Source organism: Carcharodon carcharias (genome assembly GCF_017639515.1).
Source record: "Carcharodon carcharias isolate sCarCar2 chromosome 39 unlocalized genomic scaffold, sCarCar2.pri SUPER_39_unloc_3, whole genome shotgun sequence".
Taxonomy (NCBI): Eukaryota; Metazoa; Chordata; class Chondrichthyes; order Lamniformes; family Lamnidae; genus Carcharodon; species Carcharodon carcharias.
The window spans coordinates 701,969-724,079 of NW_024470836.1; the positions used below are offsets into that span (position 1 = coordinate 701,969).

Sequence of the window (22,111 nt, forward strand, 5' to 3'; positions counted from 1 at the left end):
CTGAAAGAGAGAGAGAGAGAGAGGGACTGAAAGAGAGAGAGAGAGAGAGGGACTGAAAGAGAGAGAGAGGGACTGAAAGATAGAGAGAGAGAGGGACTGAAATAGAGAGAGAGGGACTGAAAGAGAGAGGGACTGAAAGAGAGAGAGAGAGAGGGACTGAAAGAGGGAGAGAGGGACTGAAAGAGAGAGAGAGAGAGGGACTGAAAGAGAGAGAGACTGAAAGAGAGAGAGAGGGGTTGAAAGAGATAGAGAGGGACTGAAAGAGAGAGAGAGGGACTGAAAAAGAGAGAGAGAGAGAGAGAGAGAAGGACTGAAAGAGAGAGAGAGGGACTGAAAGAGAGAGAGAGAGAGGGATTGAAAGAGATAGAGAGAGGGATTGAAAGAGAGAGAGGGATTGAAAGAGAGACAGAGATAGAGGGACTGAAAGAGAGAGGGACTGAAAGAGAGAGAGAGGGAGGGACTGAAAGAGAGAGAGAGAGGGACTGAAAGAGAGAGAGAGGGACTGAAAGAGAGAGAGAGAGAGGGACTGAAAGAGAGAGAAAGAGAGGGATTGAAAGAGATAGAAAGAGGGATTGACAGAGAGAGAGAGGGACTGAAAGAGAGAGAGTGACTGAAAGAGAGAGAGAGAGAGACTGAAAGAAAGAGAGAGGGACTGAAAGAGAGACAGAGAGAGAGGGACTGAAAGAGAGAGAGAGAGGGACTGAAAGAGAGAGAGAGAGAGAGGGACTGAAAGAGAGAGAGAGGGACTGAAAGATAGAGAGAGAGAGGGACTGAAATAGAGAGAGAGGGACTGAAAGAGAGAGAGACTGAAAGAGAGAGGGACTGAAAGAGAGAGAGAGAGAGGGACTGAAAGAGGGAGAGAGGGACTGAAAGAAAGAGAGAGAGAGGGACTGAAAGAGAGAGAGAGAGGGACTGAAAGAGAGAGAGGGGTTGAAAGAGATAGAGAGGGACTGAAAGAGAGAGAGAGGGACTGAAAGAGAGAGAGAGAGAGAGAGAGAGAGAAGGACTGAAAGAGAGAGAGAGAGAGAGAGAAGGACTGAAAGAGAGAGAGAGAGGGACTGAAAGAGAGAGAGAGAGAGGGATTGAAAGAGATAGAGAGAGGGATTGAAAGAGAGAGAGAGGGACTGAAAGAGATAGAGCGAGAGGGACTGAAAGAGAGAGAGAGGGATTGAAAGAGAGAGAGAGAGAGATAGGGGGACTGAAAGAGAGAGGGACTGAAAGAGAGAGAGAGAGAGGGACTGAAAGAGAGAGAAAGAGAGGGATTGAAAGAGATAGAAAGAGGGATTGAGAGAGAGCGATTGAAAGAGAGAGAGAGACTGAAAGAGAGAGAGAGAGGGACTGAAAGAGAAAGAGAGAGAGGGACTGAAAGAGAGAGAGAGCGAGAGAGGGACTGAAAGAGAGAGAGAGAGAGAGGGACTGAAAGAGAGAGAGATAGAGGGACTGAAAGAGAGAGAGAGAGGGAGGGACTGAAAGAGAGAGAGAGAGAGAGGGACTGAAAGAGAGAGAGGGACTGAAAGAGAGAGAGAGAGAGGGACTGAAAGAGAAAGAGAGAGAGGGATTGTAAGAGATAGAGAGAGGGATTGAAAGAGATAGAGAGAGGGATTGAAAGAGAGAGAGAGTGACTGAAAGAGAGAGAGCGACTGAAAGAGAGAGAGAGAGAAACTGAAAGAGAGAGAGAGAGAGGGACTGAAAGAGAGAGAGAGGGATTGAAAGAGATAGAGAGAGGCATTGAAAGAGAGAGAGAGGAACTGAAAGGGAGAGAGCGACTGAAAGAGAGAGAGAGAGAGAGCGGGACTGAAAGAGAGAGAAAGAGAGGGATTGAAAGAGATAGAAAGAGGGATTGAAAGAGAGAGAGAGAGCGAGAGAGGGACTGAAAGAGAGAGAGAGAGAGAGGGACTGAAAGAGAGAGAGATAGAGGGACTGAAAGAGAGAGAGAGAGGGAGGGACTGAAAGAGAGAGAGAGAGAGAGGGACTGAAAGAGAGAGAGGGACTGAAAGAGAGAGAGAGAGGGACTGAAAGAGAGAGAGAGAGAGAGAGAGAGGGACTGAAAGAGAGAGAGAGAGGGATTGAAAGAGATAGAGAGAGGGATTGAAAGAGATAGAGAGAGGGATTGAAAGAGAGAGAGAGTGACTGAAAGAGAGAGAGCGACTGAAAGAGAGAGAGAGAGAAACTGAAAGAGAGAGAGAGAGAGAGAGAGGGACTGAAAGAGAGAGAGAGGGATTGAAAGAGATAGAGAGAGGCATTGAAAGAGAGAGAGAGGAACTGAAAGAGAGAGAGCAACTGAAAGAGAGAGAGAGAGAGAGCGGGACTGAAAGAGAGAGAAAGAGAGGGATTGAAAGAGATAGAAAGAGGGATTGAAAGAGAGAGAGAGGGACTGAAAGAGAGAGAGAGAGAGAGGAACTGAAAGAGAGAGAGAGATAGAGGGACTGAAAGAGAGAGGGACTGAAAGAGAGAGAGCGACTGAAAGAGAGAGAGAGACTGAAAGAGAGAGAGAGGGACTGAAAGAGAGAGAGAGAGAGAGTGACTGAAAGAGAGAGAGAGAGAGAGGGACTGAAAGAGAGAGAGAGGGACTGAAAGATAGAGAGAGAGAGGGACTGAAATAGAGAGAGAGGGACTGAAAGAGAGAGGGACTGAAAGAGAGAGAGAGAGAGGGACTGAAAGAGGGAGAGAGGGACTGAAAGAGAGAGAGAGAGAGGGACTGAAAGAGAGAGAGACTGAAAGAGAGAGAGAGGGGTTGAAAGAGATAGAGAGGGACTGAAAGAGAGAGAGAGGGACTGAAAGAGAGAGAGAGAGAGAGAGAGAGAGAAGGACTGAAAGAGAGAGAGAGGGACTGAAAGAGAGAGAGAGAGAGGGATTGAAAGAGATAGAGAGAGGGATTGAAAGAGAGAGAGGGATTGAAAGAGAGAGAGAGAGAGATAGAGGGACTGAAAGAGAGAGGGACTGAAAGAGAGAGAGAGGGAGGGACTGAAAGAGAGAGAGAGAGGGACTGAAAGAGAGAGAGAGGGACTGAAAGAGAGAGAGAGAGAGGGACTGAAAGAGAGAGAGAGATGGAGGGACTGAAAGAGAGAGAGAGATGGAGGGACTGAAAGAGAGAGAGAGAGAGTGGGACTGAAAGAGAGAGAGAGAGAGAGAGGGACTGAAAGAGAGTGGGACTGAAAGAGAGAGAGAGAGGGACTGAAAGAGAGTGGGACTGAAAGAGAGAGAGAGAGAGAGGAACTGAAAGACAGAGAGAGATAGAGGGACTGAAAGAGAGAGGGACTGAAAAAGGGAGAGAGAGAGAGGGACTGAAAGAGAGAGAGAGGGATTGAAAGAGGGAGAGAGAGAGAAGGACTGAAAGAGAGAGAGAGATGGAGGGACTGAAAGAGAGAGAGAGATGGACGGACTGAAAGAGAGTGGGACTGAAAGAGAGAGAGAGAGAGAGGAACTGAAAGAGAGAGAGAGATAGAGGGACTGAAAGAGAGAGGGACTGAAAGAGAGAGAGCGACTGAAAGAGAGAGAGAGACTGAAAGAGAGAGAGAGGGACTGAAAGAGAGAGAGAGAGAGAGGGACTGAAAGAGAGAGAGAGAGAGAGGGACTGAAAGAGAGAGAGAGGGACTGAAAGATAGAGAGAGAGAGGGACTGAAAGAGGGAGAGAGGGACTGAAAGAGAGAGAGAGAGAGGGACTGAAAGAGAGAGAGACTGAAAGAGAGAGAGAGGGGTTGAAAGAGATAGAGAGGGACTGAAAGAGAGAGAGAGGGACTGAAAGAGAGAGAGAGAGAGAGAGAGAGAGAAGGACTGAAAGAGAGAGAGAGGGACTGAAAGAGAGAGAGAGAGAGGGATTGAAAGAGATAGAGAGAGGGATTGAAAGAGAGAGAGAGGGATTGAAAGAGAGAGAGAGAGAGATAGAGGGACTGAAAGAGAGAGGGACTGAAAGAGAGAGAGAGGGAGGGACTGAAAGAGAGAGAGAGAGGGACTGAAAGAGAGAGAGAGGGACTGAAAGAGAGAGAGAGAGAGGGACTGAAAGAGAGAGAAAGAGAGGGATTGAAAGAGATAGAAAGAGGGATTGAAAGAGAGAGAGAGGGACTGAAAGAGAGAGAGCGATTGAAAGAGAGAGAGAGACTGAAAGAGAGAGAGAGAGGGACTGAAAGAGAAAGAGAGAGAGGTACTGAAAGAGAGAGAGAGCGAGAGAGGGACTGAAAGAGAGAGAGAGAGAGAGGGACTGAAAGAGAGAGAGAGATAGAGGGACTGAAAGAGAGAGAGAGAGGGAGGGACTGAAAGAGAGAGAGAGAGAGAGGGACTGAAAGAGAGAGAGGGACTGAAAGAGAGAGAGAGAGAGAGAGGGACTGAAAGAGAAAGAGAGAGAGGGATTGAAAGAGATAGAGAGAGGGATTGAAAGAGAGTGAGAGTGACTGAAAGAGAGAGAGCGACTGAAAGAGAGAGAGAGAGAAACTGAAAGAGAGAGAGAGAGAGAGAGGGACTGAAAGAGAGAGAGAGGGATTGAAAGAGATAGAGAGAGGCATTGAAAGAGAGAGAGAGGAACTGAAAGAGAGAGAGCGACTGAAAGAGAGAGAGAGAGCGGGACTGAAAGAGAGAGAAAGAGAGGGATTGAAAGAGATAGAAAGAGGGATTGAAAGAGAGAGAGAGGGACTGAAAGAGAGAGAGCGACTGAAAGAGAGAGAGAGACTGAAAGAAAGAGAGAGAGGGACTGAAAGAGAGAGAGAGAGAGAGATAGAGGGACTGAAAGAGAGAGGGACTGAAAGAGAGAGAGAGAGAGAGAGGGACTGAAAGAGAGAGAGGGACTGAAAGAGAGAGAGAGAGAGAGGGACTGAAAGAGAGAGAGAGAGGGAGGGACTGAAAGAGAGAGAGAGAGAGAGAGGGACTGAAAGAGAGAGAGGGACTGAAAGAGAGAGAGAGAGAGAGGGACTGAAAGAGAGAGAGAGAGAGGGACTGAAAGAGAGAGAGAGAGGGACTGAAAGAGAGAGAGAGATGGAGGGACTGAAAGAGAGTGGGACTGAAAGAGAGAGAGAGAGAGAGGAACTGAAAGAGAGAGAGAGATAGAGGGACTGAAAGAGAGAGGGACTGAAAAAGAGAGAGAGAGAGATGGACTGAAAGAGAGAGGGACTGAAAGAGAGAGCGAGAGAGAGAGAAGGACTGAAAGAGAGAGAGAGAGAGGGACTGAAAGAGAGAGAGTGACTGAAAGAGAGAGAGAGAGAGACTGAAAGAAAGAGAGAGGGACTGAAAGAGAGACAGAGAGAGAGGGACTGAAAGAGAGAGAGAGAGAGAGGGACTGAAAGAGAGAGAGAGAGAGAGGGACTGAAAGAGAGAGAGAGGGACTGAAAGATAGAGAGAGAGAGGGACTGAAATAGAGAGAGAGGGACTGAAAGAGAGAGAGACTGAAAGAGAGAGGGACTGAAAGAGAGAGAGAGAGAGGGACTGAAAGAGGGAGAGAGGGACTGAAAGAGAGAGAGAGAGAGGGACTGAAAGAGAGAGAGAGAGGGACTGAAAGAGAGAGAGGGGTTGAAAGAGATAGAGAAGGACTGAAAGAGAGAGAGAGGGACTGAAAGAGAGAGAGAGAGAGAGGGACTGAAAGAGAGAGAGAGAGAGAGAGAGAGAGAAGGACTGAAAGAGAGAGAGAGAGAGAGAGAGAAGGACTGAAAGAGAGAGAGAGAGGGACTGAAAGAGAGAGAGAGAGAGGGATTGAAAGAGATAGAGAGAGGGATTGAAAGAGAGAGAGAGGGACTGAAAGAGATAGACAGAGCGAGAGGGACTGAAAGAGAGAGAGAGGGATTGAAAGAGAGAGAGAGAGAGATAGGGGGACTGAAAGAGAGAGGGACTGAAAGAGAGAGAGAGAGAGGGACTGAAAGAGAGAGAGAGAGAGGGACTGAAAGAGAGAGAAAGAGAGGGATTGAAAGAGATAGAAAGAGGGATTGAGAGAGAGCGATTGAAAGAGAGAGAGAGACTGAAAGAGAGAGAGAGAGGGACTGAAAGAGAAAGAGAGAGAGGGACTGAAAGAGAGAGAGAGCGAGAGAGGGACTGAAAGAGAGAGAGAGAGAGAGGGACTGAAAGAGAGAGAGATAGAGGGACTGAAAGAGAGAGAGAGAGGGAGGGACTGAAAGAGAGAGAGAGAGAGAGGGACTGAAAGAGAGAGAGGGACTGAAAGAGAGAGAGAGAGAGGGACTGAAAGAGAAAGAGAGAGAGGGATTGTAAGAGATAGAGAGAGGGATTGAAAGAGATAGAGAGAGGGATTGAAAGAGAGAGAGAGTGACTGAAAGAGAGAGAGCGACTGAAAGAGAGAGAGAGAGAAACTGAAAGAGAGAGAGAGAGAGAGGGACTGAAAGAGAGAGAGAGGGATTGAAAGAGATAGAGAGAGGCATTGAAAGAGAGAGAGAGGAACTGAAAGGGAGAGAGCGACTGAAAGAGAGAGAGAGAGAGAGCGGGACTGAAAGAGAGAGAAAGAGAGGGATTGAAAGAGATAGAAAGAGGGATTGAAAGAGAGAGAGAGAGCGAGAGAGGGACTGAAAGAGAGAGAGAGAGAGAGGGACTGAAAGAGAGAGAGATAGAGGGACTGAAAGAGAGAGAGAGAGGGAGGGACTGAAAGAGAGAGAGAGAGAGAGGGACTGAAAGAGAGAGAGGGACTGAAAGAGAGAGAGAGAGAGGGACTGAAAGAGAGAGAGAGAGAGAGAGAGGGACTGAAAGAGAGAGAGAGAGGGATTGAAAGAGATAGAGAGAGGGATTGAAAGAGATAGAGAGAGGGATTGAAAGAGAGAGAGAGTGACTGAAAGAGAGAGAGCGACTGAAAGAGAGAGAGAGAGAAACTGAAAGAGAGAGAGAGAGAGAGAGAGGGACTGAAAGAGAGAGAGAGGGATTGTAAGAGATAGAGAGAGGCAGTGAAAGAGAGAGAGAGGAACTGAAAGAGAGAGAGCAACTGAAAGAGAGAGAGAGAGAGAGCGGGACTGAAAGAGAGAGAAAGAGAGGGATTGAAAGAGATAGAAAGAGGGATTGAAAGAGAGAGAGAGGGACTGAAAGAGAGAGAGCGACTGAAAGAGAGAGAGGGACTGAAAGAAAGAGAGAGAGGGATTGAAAGAGAGAGAGAGAGAGAGATAGAGGGACTGAAAGAGAGAGGGACTGAAAGAGAGAGAGAGAGAGAGGGACTGAAAGAGAGAGAGAGAGAGAGAGGGACTGAAAGAGAGAGAGGGACTGAAAGAGAGAGAGAGAGAGAGGGACTGAAAGAGAGAGAGAGAGGGAGGGACTGAAAGAGAGAGAGAGAGAGAGGGACTGAAAGAGAGAGTGGGACTGAAAGAGAGAGAGAGAGAGAGGGACTGAAAGAGAGAGAGAGAGGGACTGAAAGAGAAAGAGAGAGAGGGATTGAAAGAGAGAGAGAGGGACTGAAAGAGAGAGAGGGACTGAAAGAGAGAGAGAGAGAGAGGGACTGAAAGAGAGAGAGAGGGATTGAAAGAGATAGAGAGAGGGATTGAAAGAGAGAGAGAGGGACTGAAAGAGAGAGAGCGATTGATAGAGAGAGAGAGACTGAAAGAGAGAGAGAGAGCGAGAGAGGGACTGAAAGAGAGAGAGAGAGAGAGGGACTGAAAGAGAGAGAGATAGAGGGACTGAAAGAGAGAGAGAGAGGGAGGGACTGAAAGAGAGAGAGAGAGAGAGGGACTGAAAGAGAGAGAGGGACTGAAAGAGAGAGAGAGAGAGGGACTGAAAGAGAGAGAGAGAGAGAGAGAGAGGGACTGAAAGAGAGAGAGAGAGGGATTGAAAGAGATAGAGAGAGGGATTGAAAGAGATAGAGAGAGGGATTGAAAGAGAGAGAGAGTGACTGAAAGAGAGAGAGCGACTGAAAGAGAGAGAGAGAGAAACTGAAAGAGAGAGAGAGAGAGAGGGACTGAAAGAGAGAGAGAGGGATTGAAAGAGATAGAGAGAGGCATTGAAAGAGAGAGAGAGGAACTGAAAGAGAGAGAGCGACTGAAAGAGAGAGAGAGAGAGAGCAGGACTGAAAGAGAGAGAAAGAGAGGGATTGAAAGAGATAGAAAGAGGGATTGAAAGAGAGAGAGAGGGACTGAAAGAGAGAGAGCGACTGAAAGAGAGAGAGAGACTGAAAGAAAGAGATAGAGGGACTGAAAGAGAGAGAGAGAGAGAGATAGAGGGACTGAAAGAGAGAGGGACTGAAAGAGAGAGAGAGAGAGAGGGACTGAAAGAGAGAGAGAGAGGAAGGGACTGAAAGAGAGAGAGAGAGAGAGGGTCTGAAAGAGAGAGAGGGACTGAAAGAGAGAGAGAGAGAGAGGGACTGAAAGAGAGAGAGAGAGGGACTGAAAGAGAAAGAGAGAGAGGGATTGAAAGAGATATAGAGAGGGATTGAAAGAGATAGAGACAGGGATTGAAAGAGAGAGAGAGTGACTGAAAGAGAGAGAGCGACTGAAAGAGAGAGAGAGAGAAACTGAAAGAGAGAGAGAGAGAGAGAGGGACTGAAAGAGAGAGAGAGGGATTGAAAGAGATAGAGAGAGGAATTGAAAGAGAGAGAGAGGAAATGAAAGAGAGAGAGCAACTGAAAGAGAGAGAGAGGGAGAGCGGGACTGAAAGAGAGAGAGAGAGCAACTGAAAGAGAGAGAGAGAGGAACTGAGAGAGAGAGAGAGGGACTGAAAGAGAGAGAGAGAGGGACTGAAAGAGAGAGAGAGAGGGATTGAAAGAGAGAGAGAGGAACTGAGAGAGAGGGACTGAAAGAGAGAGAGAGAGAGAGGGACTGAAAGAGAGAGAGGGGGACTGAAAGAGAGAGAGAGACTGAAAGAGAGAGAGGGACTGAAAGAGAGAGAGAGAGGGACTGAAAGAGAGAGAGAGAGGGACGGAAAAGAGAGAGAGGGACTGAAAGAGAGAGAGAGGGATTGAAAGAGATAGAGAGAGAGAGGGACTGAAAGATAGAGAGAGGGACTGAAAGAGAGAAAGAGGGATTGAAAGCGATAGAGAGAGAGACCGAGGGAGACAGAGCAAGAGAGGGCCAAATATCGAGGTAGAGAGAGAGGGAAGGAGACTGAAAGAGAGCAGGAGAGAAACAGAAATATGGAGACCGAGAGAGAGTTAGATAGAGACAGAGTTAGAGAGAGAGAGGGGGGTGGCAGAGAGACGGAGACAGAGAGAGGGACATATTGAGACAGAGAGAGAAGGAGAGGGTGAGAGACAGAGACAGGGAGAGAGAGACAGCAAGAGAGACAGAGAGAGACAGAGACAGAGACAGAGAGACAGAGAGACAGAGAGACAGGGAGAGAGAGACAGAGAGGGAGAGAGACAGAGAGGGACAGAGAGAGAGAGGGAGAGAGAGACAGAGAGAGAGAGAGAGGGAGAGAGAGACAGAGAGAGAGAGAGAGAGAGAGACAGAGAGAGAGAGAGGGAGAGAGAGACAGAGAGAGAGAGAGAGAGAGAGAGACAGAGAGAGGGAGAGAGAGACAGAGAGACAGAGAGAGAGAGAGAGAGGGAGAGAGAGAGAGGGAGAGAGAGACAGAGAGAGAATTTCAAACAACACATTCTTAAACAGATACTGAACAACCAAGTGAGAGGGTTAATACCTCCCTCCGATAGGGGACCAGGCTGCCCGGTGTCTGAGTGTAAATGGGGGGAGAGGTGGGTGAGAGGGTTAATCCCCTCCCTCCCTCCCTCCGATAGGGGACCAGGCTGCCCGGTGTCTGAGTGTAAATGGGAGAGAGGTGTCGGAGAGGGTTAATCTGGAATGTTTACCCTGGTTCCTTGCTGGACGTTGGAATGTATTTTTCTGTTTCTCTCTGACACTCCCCTGATTGAGGCTGCTGGGTTTAATTTGTGGATGTGAATGAGCTGCCTCCGGTTCTCCCGGAACTCACTGGAAACAAGTCCTGAGGCTGGTGTAACTCACTTCCTTCTCAAAGTGAAATAATATATCTGCAAATCAGCAGAATATAACAATGAGAGAAGAATATCCAAGAACAGTCATTCCCCCCCTCTCTGTCTCTCTCTCTCTCTCTCTGTTTCTCTCTCTCTGTCTCTCTGTCTGTCTCTCTCTCTCTGTCTCTCTCTCTCTCTGTCTCTCTCTGTCTGTCTCTCTCTCTGTCTCTGTCTCTCTGTCTCTCTCTCTCTCTCTGTCTGTCTCTTTCTCTCTCTCTCTCTGTCTCTCTCTCTCTATCTCTGTCTCTCTGTCTCTCTCTGTCTCTCTCTCTGTCTCTCTCTCTCTGTCTGTCACTCTCACTCTCTCTGTCTCTCTGTCTCTCTCTCTCTCTCTCTGTATCTCTCTCTCTCTCTGTCTGTCTCTCTCTCTCTGCCTCCCTCTCTCTCTCCGTCTGTGAGTGTCTCTCTTTGTCTGTCTCTCTTTCTCCCTCTCTCTCTCTCTCTGTCTCTCTCTCTCACTCTCTCTGCCTACCTCTCTCTCTCTCTCTGTCTCTTTCTCTCTGCCTCTCTTTCTCGTTCTCTCTCTGTCTTTCCCTCTCTCTCTCCCTCTCTCTCACTCTGTTTCTCTCTCTTTCTGTCCCTCTCTGTCTCCCTGTCCTTTTCTGTCTTTGTCTCTCTCTGTCTCCCTTTTGTTGTCTCGCTGTCTCACTCTCTTTCACTCTGTCTCCGTCTCTGTCTCTCTCTTTCTGTTTCTCTGTCTCTATTTTTCTCTCTGTCTCTCTCTCTCTGTATCTCTCTGTCTGTCTCTCTATCTGTCTCTCTCTCTCTCTCTTTGTCTCTCTATCTGTCTCTCTTTCTCTCTTTGTCTCTCTCTCTGTCTCTCTCTCTCTCTTTGTCTCTGTGTTTTTGTCTCTCTCTCTCTCTCTGTGTCTCTATTTTTCTCTCTGTCTCTCTCTCTCTGTCTCTCTCTCTCTGTTTCTCTCTCTCTCTCTGTCTCTCTCTCTTTGTCTCTGTGTCTTTGTCTCTCTCTCTCTCTGTGTCTCTATTTTTCTCTCTGTCTCTCTCTGTCTGTCTCTCTGTCTCTCTCTGTCTCTCTGTCTCCCTCTCTCTGTCTCTCTCTCTGTCTCTCTCTCTCTCTCTGTCTCTCTCTCTCTGTTTCTCTCTCTCTCTCTCACTCTCACTCCCTCTCGCGCTCACACCCTCTGCTCCTGAGTGACCCGCTCAGCCAGGTCTTGTCGCTTGGCGACCCTCAGAGCGCTGGTCACTGCATCTCGCGTCCGCACCAGCACCCGGACTGAAGGTGCCGGGAGCTCATCCGAATGCCGGGAAGCTCTTAAAGTGAGCCTCCCGCTAGGCCGGAGACCCCAAGGGCAGACGCTGGAGGAGGCAGAGTGGGATTGTCTCCTGACTAATAATCCCGAGGCCCAGAGTAAGGCCTAGGTCCGAATTCGCACCCCACGGTAGATGGGGAAGCTCGAATTCAAGAAGTGATAGTCGAGTGGTGAGCATGAACCCATTGTTTCCATCGTCCATTGTAGTAACAACACATCTGGTTCACTCATGTCCTTCAGGGAATGAAATCTGCCCCCTTACCCACTCTGGCCTACCCGGGACTACAGACCCACAGTCACTCTAAAATGGACAGCTAGGGATGGGCAACGAATGCTGGGCCAAGTCAGTGCTGTCCCCATCAAACACTCTCCCTCTACACCGTCCCCATCAAACACTCTCCCTCTACACTGTCCCCATCAAAAACTCTCCCTCTACACCATCCCCATCAAACACTCTCCCTCTACACCGTCCCCATCAAACACTCTCCCTCTACACCGTCCCCATCAAACACTCTCCCTCTACACCGTCCCCATCAAACACTCTCCCTCTACACCGTCCCCATCAAACACTCTCCCTCTACACCGTCCCCATCAAACACTCTCCCTCTACACTGTCCCCATCAAACACTGTCCCTCTACACCGTCCCCATCAAACACTCTCCCTCTACACCGTCCCCATCAAACACTCTCCCTCTACACCGACCCATCAAACACTCTCCCTCTACACCGTCCCCATCAAACACTCTCCCTCTACAACCGTCTCCATCAAAAACTCTCCCTCTACACTGTCCCCATCAAACACTCTCCCTCTACACCGTCTCCATCAAACACTCTCCCTCTACACCGTCCCCATCAAACACTCTCCCTCTACACCGTCTCCATTAAACACTCTCCCTCTACACTGTCCCCATCAAACACTCTCCCTCTACACTGTCCCCATCAAACACTCTCCCTCTACACTGTCCCCATCAAACACTCTCCCTCTACACTGTCCCCATCAAACACTCTCCCTCTACACTGTCCCCATCAAACACTCTCCCTCTAGACCGTCCCCATCAAACACTCTCCCTCTACACTGTCCCCATCAAACACTCTCCCTCTACACCGTCCCCATCAAACACTCTCCCTCTACACCTTTCCCATCAAACACTCTCCCTCTACACCGTCTCCATCAAACACTGTCCCTCTACACCGTCCCCATCAAACACTCTCCCTCTACACCGTCTCCATCAAACACTCTCCCTCTACACCGTCCCCATCAAACACTCTCCCTCTACACCGTCTCCATCAAAAACTCTCCCTCTACACTGTCCCCATCAAACACTCTCCCTCTACACCGTCTCCATCAAACACTCTCCCTCTGCACCGTCCCCATCAAACACTCTCGCTCTACACCGTCCCCATCAAACATCTCCGCTACACCGTCCCCATCAAACACTCCCTCTACACCGTCCCCATCAAACAGCCCTCTACATCGTCCCCATCAAACACTCACAGGACAGGTACAGCACGGGGTTAGATACAGAGTAAAGCTCCCTCTACACTGTCCCCATCAAACACTCCCAGGACAGGTACAGCACGGGGTTAGATACAGAGTAAATCTCCCTCTACACTGTCCCCATCAAACACTCTCCCTCTACACTGTCCCCATCAAACACTCTCCCTCTACACCGTCCCCATCAAACACTCTCCCTCTACACTGTCCCCATCAAACACTGTCCCTCTACACCGTCCCCATCAAACACTCTCCCTCTACACCGTCCCCATCAAACACTCTCCCTCTACACCGACCCATCAAACACTCTCCCTCTACACCGTCCCCATCAAACACTCTCCCTCTACACCGTCTCCATCAAAAACTCTCCCTCTACACTGTCCCCATCAAACACTCTCCCTCTACACCGTCTCCATCAAACACTCTCCCTCTACACCGTCCCCATCAAACACTCTCCCTCTACACCGTCTCCATTAAACACTCTCCCTCTACACTGTCCCCATCAAACACTCTCCCTCTACACTGTCCCCATCAAACACTCTCCCTCTACACTGTCCCCATCAAACACTCTCCCTCTACACTGTCCCCATCAAACACTCTCCCTCTACACTGTCCCCATCAAACACTCTCCCTCTACACCGTCCCCATCAAACCCTCTCCCTCTACACTGTCCCCATCAAACACTCTCCCTCTACACCGTCCCCATCAAACACTCTCCCTCTACACCTTTCCCATCAAACACTCTCCCTCTACACCGTCTCCATCAAACACTGTCCCTCTACACCGTCCCCATCAAACACTCTCCCTCTACACCGTCTCCATCAAACACTCTCCCTCTACACTGTCCCCATCAAACACTCTCCCTCTACACCGTCTCCATCAAAAACTCTCCCTCTACACTGTCCCCATCAAACACTCTCCCTCTACACCGTCTCCATCAAACACTCTCCCTCTGCACCGTCCCCATCAAACACTCTCGCTCTACACTGTCCCCATCAAACACTCTCCCTCTACACCGTCCCCATCAAACACTCTCCCTCTACACCGTCCCCATCAAACACTCTCCCTCTACATCGTCCCCATCAAACACTCACAGGACAGGTACAGCACGGGGTTAGATACAGAGTAAAGCTCCCTCTACACTGTCCCCATCAAACACTCCCAGGACAGGTACAGCACGGGGTTAGATACAGAGTGAAGACCCCTCTACACTGTCCCCATCAAACACTCCCAGGACAGGTACAGCACGGGGTTAGATACAGAGTAAAGCTCCCTCTACAACATACCCATCAAACACTCCCAGGACAGGTACAGAACGGGGTTAGATACAGAGTAAATCTCCCTCTACACTGTCCCCATCAAACACTCCCAAGACAGGTACATCACGGGGTTAGATACAGAGTAAAGATCCCTCTAAACTGTCCCCATCAAACATTCCCAGGACAGGTGCAGCACGGGGTTAGATACAGAGTAAAACTCCCTCTACACTGTCCCCATCAAACACTCCCAGGACAGGTACAGCACAGGGTTAGATACAGAGTAAAGCTCCCTCTACACTGTCCCCATCAAACACTCCCAGGACAGGTACAGCACGGGGTTAGATACAGAGTAAATCTCCCTGTACACCGTCCCCATCAAACACTCACAGGACAGGTACAGCACGGGGTTAGATACAGAGTAAAGCTTCCTCTACACTGTCCCCATCAAACACTCCCAGGACAGGTACTGCACGGGGTTAGATACAGAGTGAAGATCCCTCTACACTGTCCCCATCAAACACTCCCAGGATAGGTACAGCACGGGGTTAGATAAAGAGTGAAGATCCCTCTACACTGTCCCCATCAAACACTCCCAGGACAGGTACAGCACGGGGTTAGATACAGAGTAAAGCTCCCTCTACACTGTCCCCATCAAACACTCCCAGGACAGGTACAGCACGGGTTTAGATACAGAGTAAATCTCCCTCTACACTGTCCCCATCAAACACTCCCAGGACAGGTACAGCACGGGGTTAGATACAGAGTAAATCACTCTCTACACTGTCCCCATCAAACCCTCCCAGGACAGGTACAGCACGGGGTTAGATACAGAGTAAATCTCCCTCCACACTGTCCCCATCAAACCCTCCCAGGACAGGTACAGCACGGGGTTAGATACAGAGTAAATCTCCCTCTACACTGTCCCCATCAAACACTCCCAGGACAGGTACAGCACGGGGTTAGATACAGAGTAAATCTCCCTCTATACTGTCCCCATCACACACTCCCAGGACAGGTACAGCACGGGGTTAGATACAGAGTAAAGCTCCCTCTACACTGTCCCCATCAAACTCTCCCAGGACAGGTACAGCACGGGGTTAGATACAGAGTAAATCTGCCTCTACACTGTCCCCATCAAACACTCCCAGGACAGGTACAGCACGGGGTTAGATACAGAGTAAAGCTCCCTCTACACTGACCCCATCAAACACTCCCAGGACAGGTACAGCACGGGGTTAGATACAGAGTAAATCTCCCTCTACACCGTCCCCATCAAACATTCCCAGGACAGGTACAGCACGGGGTTAGATACAGAGTAAAGCACCCTCTACACCGTCCCCATCAAACACTCCCAGGACAGGTACAGCACGGGGTTAGATACACAGTAAATCTCCCTCTACACCGGCCCCATCAAACACTCCCAGGACAGGTACAGCACGGGGTTAGATACACAGTAAATCTCCCCCTACACTGTCCCCATCAAACACTCCCCCTCTACACTGTCCCCATCAAACACTCTCCCTCTACATCATCCCCATCAAACACTCCCAGGACAGGTACAGCACGGGGTTAGATCCAGAGTAAATCTCCCTCTACACTGTCCCCATCAAACACTCCCAGGACAGTTACAGCACGGGGTTAGATACAGAGTAAATCACTCTCTACACTGTCCCCATCAAACACTCCCAGGACAGGTACAGCACGGGGTTAGATACAGAGTAAATCTCCCTCTACACTGTCCCATCAAACACTCCCAGGACAGGTACAGCACGGGGTTAGATACAGAGTAAAGCTCCCTCTACACTGTCCTCATCAAACACTCCCAGGACAGGTACAGCACGGGGTTAGATACAGAGCAAATCTCCCTCTACACCGTCCCCATCAAACACTCCCAGGACAGGTACAGCATGGGGTTAGATACAGAGTAAAGCTCCCTCTACACTGTCCCCATCAAACACTCCCAGGACAGTTACAGCACGGGTTTAGATACAGAGTAAAGCTCCCTCTACACCGGCCCCATCAAACACTCCCAGGACAGGTACAGCAAGGGGCTAGATACAGAGTAAAGCGCTCTCTACACCGTCCCCATCAAACACTCCCAGGATAGGTACAGCACGGGTTTAGATACAGAGTAAATCTCCCTCTACACTGTCCCCATCAAACACTCCCATGACAGCTACAGCACGGGGTTAGATACAGAGTAAATCTTCCTGTACACCGTCCCCATCAAACACTCCCAGGACAGGTACAGCACGGGGTTAGACACAGAGTAAAGATCACTCTACACTGTCCCCATCAAACACTCCCAGGACAGGTACAGCACGGGGTTAGATACAGAGTAAAGCTCCCTCTACACTGTCCCCATCAAACACTCCCAGGACAGGTACAGCACGGGGTTAGATACAGAGTAAATCTCCCTCTTCACTGTCCCCATCAAACACTCCCAGGACAGGTACAGCACGGGGTTAGATACAGAGTAAATCTCCCTCTACACCGTCCCCATCAAACACTCCCAGGACAGGTACAGCACGGGGTTAGCTAAAGAGTAAATCACCCTCAACACTGTCCCCATCAAACACTCCCAGGACAGGTACAGCACGGGGTTAGACACAGAGTGAAGCTCCCTCTACACTGTCCCCATCAAACTCTCCCAGGACAGGTACAGCACGGGGTTAGACACAGAGTGAAGCTCCCTCTACACTGTCCCCATCAAACTCTCCCAGGACAGGTACAGCACGGGGTTAGATACAGAGTAAATCTCCCTCTACACTGTCCCCATCAAACACTCCCAGGACAGGTACAGCACGGGGTTAGATACAGAGTGAAGCTCCCTCTACACTGTCCCCTTGTAACACTGCCAGGACAGCTACATCACTTGTTTAGATACAGAATAATGCTTCCTTTAAACCGTCCCTATCAAACACTCCCAGGGCAAGGTACAGCATGTGGTTTTATACAGAATAAATCTTCCGCCACACTGTCCCCATTAATCATTCCCAGGACAAGTACAGCACCGGGCTAGATACAGAGTAAATCTCCCTCTACACTGTCCCCATCAAACACTCCCAGGACAGGTACATCACGGGGTTAGATACAGAGTAAAGCTCCCTCTACCCTGTCCCCATCAAACACTCCCAGGACAGTTACAGCACGGGATTAGATACAGATTAAATCTCCCTCTACACTGTCCCCATCAAACACTCCCAGGACAGGTACAGCACAGGGTAAGATTCAGAGTAAAACTCCCTCTATACTGTCCACATCAAACACTCCCAGGACAGGTACAGCATGGGGTTAGATACAGAGTAAATCTCCCTCTACACTGTCCCCATCAAAACTCCCAGGACAGGTACAGCACGGGGTTAGATACAGAGTAAAGCGCCCTCTACACTGACCCCATCAAACACTCCCAGGACAGGTACAGCACAGGGTTAGACACAGTGTAAAGCTCCCTCTAAACAGTCCCTATCAAACACTCCCAGGGCAAGGTACAGCACGCGGTTTTATACAGAATAAATCTTCCTCCACACTGTTTCCATCGAACACTCTCAGGACAGGTACAGCATGGGGTTAGATACAGATTAAATCTCCCTCTACCCTATCCCCATCAAACACTCCCAGGACAGGTACAGCACGGGGTTAGATACAGAGTAAATCTCCCTCTACACTGTCCCCATCAAACACTCCCAGGACAGGTACAGTACGGGGTTAGATACAGAGTAAAGCTCCCTCTACACTGTCCCCATCAAACATTCCCAGGACAGGTACAGCACGGGGTTAGATACAGAGTAAAACTCCCTCTACACTGTCCCCATCAAACACTCCCAGGACAGGTACAGCACGGGGTTAGATACAGAGTAAAACTCCCTCTACACTGTCCCCATCAAACACTCCCAGGACAGGTACAGCACGGGGTTAGATACAGAGTAAATCTCTCTCTACACTGTTCCCATCAAACACTCCCAGGACAGGTACAGCACGGGGTTAGATACAGAGTAAATCTCTCTCTACACTGTTCCCATCAAACACGGCCAGGACAGGTACAGCACGGGGTTAGATACAGAGTAAATCTCCCTCTACACCGTCCCCAAAAAACATTTCTAGGACAGGTACAGCACGGGGTTAGATACAGAGTAAAGCTCCCTCTACATCGTCCCCATCAAACACTCACAGGACAGGTACAGCACGGGGTTAGATACAGAGTAAATCTCCCTCTACACTGTCCCCATCAAACACTCCCAGGACAGGTACAGCACAGGGTTAGATACAGAGTAAATCTCCCTCTACACTGTCCCCATCAAACAGTCCCAGGACAGATACAGCACGGGGTTAGATACAGAGTAAAGCTCCCTCTACACTATCCCCATCAAACACTCCCAGGACAGGTACAGCACAGGGTTAGATACAGAGTAAATCTCCCTCTACACTGTCCCCATCAAACAGTCCCAGGACAGATACAGCACGGGGTTAGATACAGAGTAAATCTCCCTCTACACTGTCCCCATCAAACACTCCCAGGACAGGTACAGCACGGGGTTAGATACAGAGTAAATCTCCCTCTTCACTGTCCCCATCCATCACTCCCAGGACAGGTACAGCACGGGGTTAGATACAGAGTAAAGCTCCCTCTACACTGTCCCCATCAAACACTCCCAGGACAGGTACAGCACGGGGTTAGATACAGAGTAAATCTCCCTCTACACCGTCCCCATCAAACACTCCCAGGACAGGTACAGCACGGGGTTAGATACAGAGTAAAGCTCCCTCTACACCGTCCCCATCAAACACTCCCAGGACAGGTACAGCACGGGGTTAGATACAGAGTAAAGATCCCCCTACACTGTCCCCATCAAACACTCCCAGGACAGGTACAGCACGGGGTTAGATACAGAGTAAATCTCCCTCTACACTGTCCCCATCAAACACTCCCAGGACAGGTACAGCACGGGGTTAGATACAGAGTAAATCTCCCTCTACACTGTCCCCATCAAACACTCCCAGGACAGGTACAGCACGGGGTTAGATACAGAGTAAATCTCCCTCTACACCGTCTCCATCAAACACTCCCAGGACAGGTACAGCACGGGGTTAGATACAGAGTAAATCTCCCTCTACACCGTCCCCATCAAACACTCCCAGGACAGGTACAGCACGGGGTTAGATACAGAGTAAAGCTCCCTCTACACCGTCCCCATCAAACACTCCCAGGACAGGTACAGCATGAGGTTAGATGCAGAGTAAATCTCCCTCTACACCGTCCCCATCAAACACTCCCAGGACAGGTACAGCACGGGGTTAGATACAGAGTAAAGCTCCCTCTACACCGTCCCCATCAAACACTCCCAGGACAGGTACAGCATGAGGTTAGATGCAGAGTAAATCTCCCTCTACACCGTCCCCATCAAACACTCCCAGGACAGGTACAGCACGGGGTTAGATACAGAGTAAAGCTCCCTCTACACCGTCCCCATCAAACACTCCCAGGACAGGTACAGCACGGGGTTAGATACAGAGTAAATCTCCCTCTACACTGTCCCCATCAAACACTCCCAGGACAGGTACAGCACGGGGTTAGGTACAGAGTAAATCTCCCTCTACACTGTCCCCATCAAACACTCCCAGGACAGGTACAGCACGGGGTTAGATACAGAGTAAAGCTCCCTCTACACCGTCCCCATCAAACACTCCCAGGACAGGTACAGCACGGGGTTAGATACAGAGTAAATCTCCCTCTACACCGTCCCCATCAAACACTCCCAGGACAGGTACAGCACGGGATTAGATACAGAGTAAATCTCCCTCTACACCGTCCCCATCAAACACTCCCAGGACAGGTACAGCACGGGGTTAGATACAGAGTAAATCTCCCTCTACACTGTCCCCATCAAACACTCCCAGGACAGGTACAGCACAGGGTTAGATACAGAGTAAATCTCCCTCTACACTGTCCCCATCAAACACTCCCAGGACAGGTACAGCACGGGGTTAGATACAGAGTAAAGATCCCTCTACACTGTCCCCATCAAACACTCCCAGGACAGGTACAGCACGGGGTTAGATACAGAGTAAATCTCCCTCTACACTGTCCCCATCAAACACTCCCAGGACAGGTACAGCACGGGGTTAGATACAGAGTAAATCTCCCTCTACACTGACCCCATCAAACACTCCCAGGACAGGTACAGCACGGGGTTAGATACAGAGTAAAGATCCCTCTGCACTGTCCCCATCAAACACTCCCAGGACAGGTACAGCACGGGGTTAGATACAGAGTAAATCTCCCTCTACACTGTCCCCATCAAACACTCCCAGGACAGGTACAGCACGGGGTTAGATACAGAGTAAATCTCCCTCTACACTGTCCCCATCAAACACTCCCAGGACAGGTACAGCACGGGGTTAGATACAGAGTAAAGGTCACTCCACACTGTCCCCATCAAACACTCCCAGGACAGGTACAGCACGGGGTTAGATACAGAGTAAATCTCCCTCTACACTGTCCCCATCAAACACTCCCAGGACAGGTACAGCACGGGGTTAGATACAGAGTAAATCTCCCTCTACACCGTCCCCATCAAACACTCCCAGGACAGGTACAGCACGGGATTAGATACAGAGTAAATCTCCCTCTACACCGTCCCCATCAAACACTCCCAGGACAGGTACAGCACGGGGTTAGATACAGAGTAAATCTCCCTCTACACTGTCCCCATCAAACACTCCCAGGACAGGTACAGCACAGGGTTAGATATAGAGTAAATCTCCCTCTACACTGTCCCCATCAAACCCTCCCAGGAGAGGTACAGCACGGGGTTAGATACAGAGTAAAGATCCCTCTACACTGTCCCCATCAAACACTCCCAGGACAGGTACAGCACGGGGTTAGATACAGAGTAAATCTCCCTCTACACTGTCCCCATCAAACACTCCCAGGACAGGTACAGCACGGGGTTAGATACAGAGTAAATCTCCCTCTACACTGTCCCCATCAAACACTCCCAGGACAGGTACAGCACGGGGTTAGATACAGAGTAAAGATCCCTCTACACTGTCCCCATCAAACACTCCCAGGACAGGTACAGCACGGGGTTAGATACAGAGTAAATCTCCCTCTACACTGTCCCCATCAAACACTCCCAGGACAGGTACAGCACGGGGTTAGATACAGAGTAAATCTCCCTCTACACTGTCCCCATCAAACACTCCCAGGACAGGTACAGCACGGGGTTAGATACAGAGTAAAGGTCACTCCACACTGTCCCCATCAAACACTCCCAGGACAGGTACAGCACGGGGTTAGATACAGAGTAAATCTCCCTCTACACTGTCCCCATCAAACACTCCCAGGACAGGTACAGCACGGGGTTAGATACAGAGTAAATCTCCCTCTACACTGTCCCCATCAAACACTCCCAGGACAGGTACAGCACGGGGTTAGATACAGAGTAAATCTCCCTCTACACTGTCCCCAACAAACATTCCCAGGACAGGTGCAGCATGGGGTTAGATACAGAGTAAAGCTCCCTCTACACTGTCCCCATCAAACACTCCCAGGACAGGTACAGCACGGGGTTAGATACAGAGTAAATCTCCCTCTACACTGTCCCCATCAAACACTCCCAGGACAGGTACAGCACGGGGTTAGATACAGAGTAAATCTCCCTCTACACTGTCCCCATCAAACACTCCCAGGACAGGTACAGCACGGGGTTAGATACAGAGTAAATCTCCCTCTACACTGTCCCCATCAAACACTCCCAGGACAGGTACAGCACGGGGTTAGATACAGAGTAAAGCTCCCTCTACACTGTCCCCATCAAACACTCCCAGGACAGGTACAGCACGAGGTTAGATACAGAGTAAATCTCCCTCTACACTGTCCCCATCAAACACTCCCAGGACAGGTACAGCACGGGGTTAGATACAGAGTAAATCTCCCTCTACACTGTCCACATCAAACACTCCCAGGACAGGTACAGCACGGGGTTAGATACAGAGTAAATCTGCCTCTACACCGTCCCCATCAAACACTCCCAGGACAGGTACAGCACGGGGTTAGATACAGAGTAAAGCTCCCTCTACACTGTCCCCATCAAACACTCCCAGGACAGGTACAGCACGGGGTTAGATAGAGTAAATCTCCCTCTACACTGTCCCCATCAAACACTCCCAGGACAGGTACAGCACGGGGTTAGAT

At 49.7% G+C, this 22,111-nt stretch overlaps 1 protein-coding gene across 1 annotated transcript in view; it reads left to right on the forward strand.

The window, feature by feature from the left end:
* Positions 1-22,111, forward strand: part of LOC121274964 (protein FAM83E-like) — a 101,554-nt gene that overhangs the window by 24,738 nt on the left and 54,705 nt on the right. The gene's annotated exons all lie outside the window — the stretch shown is intronic.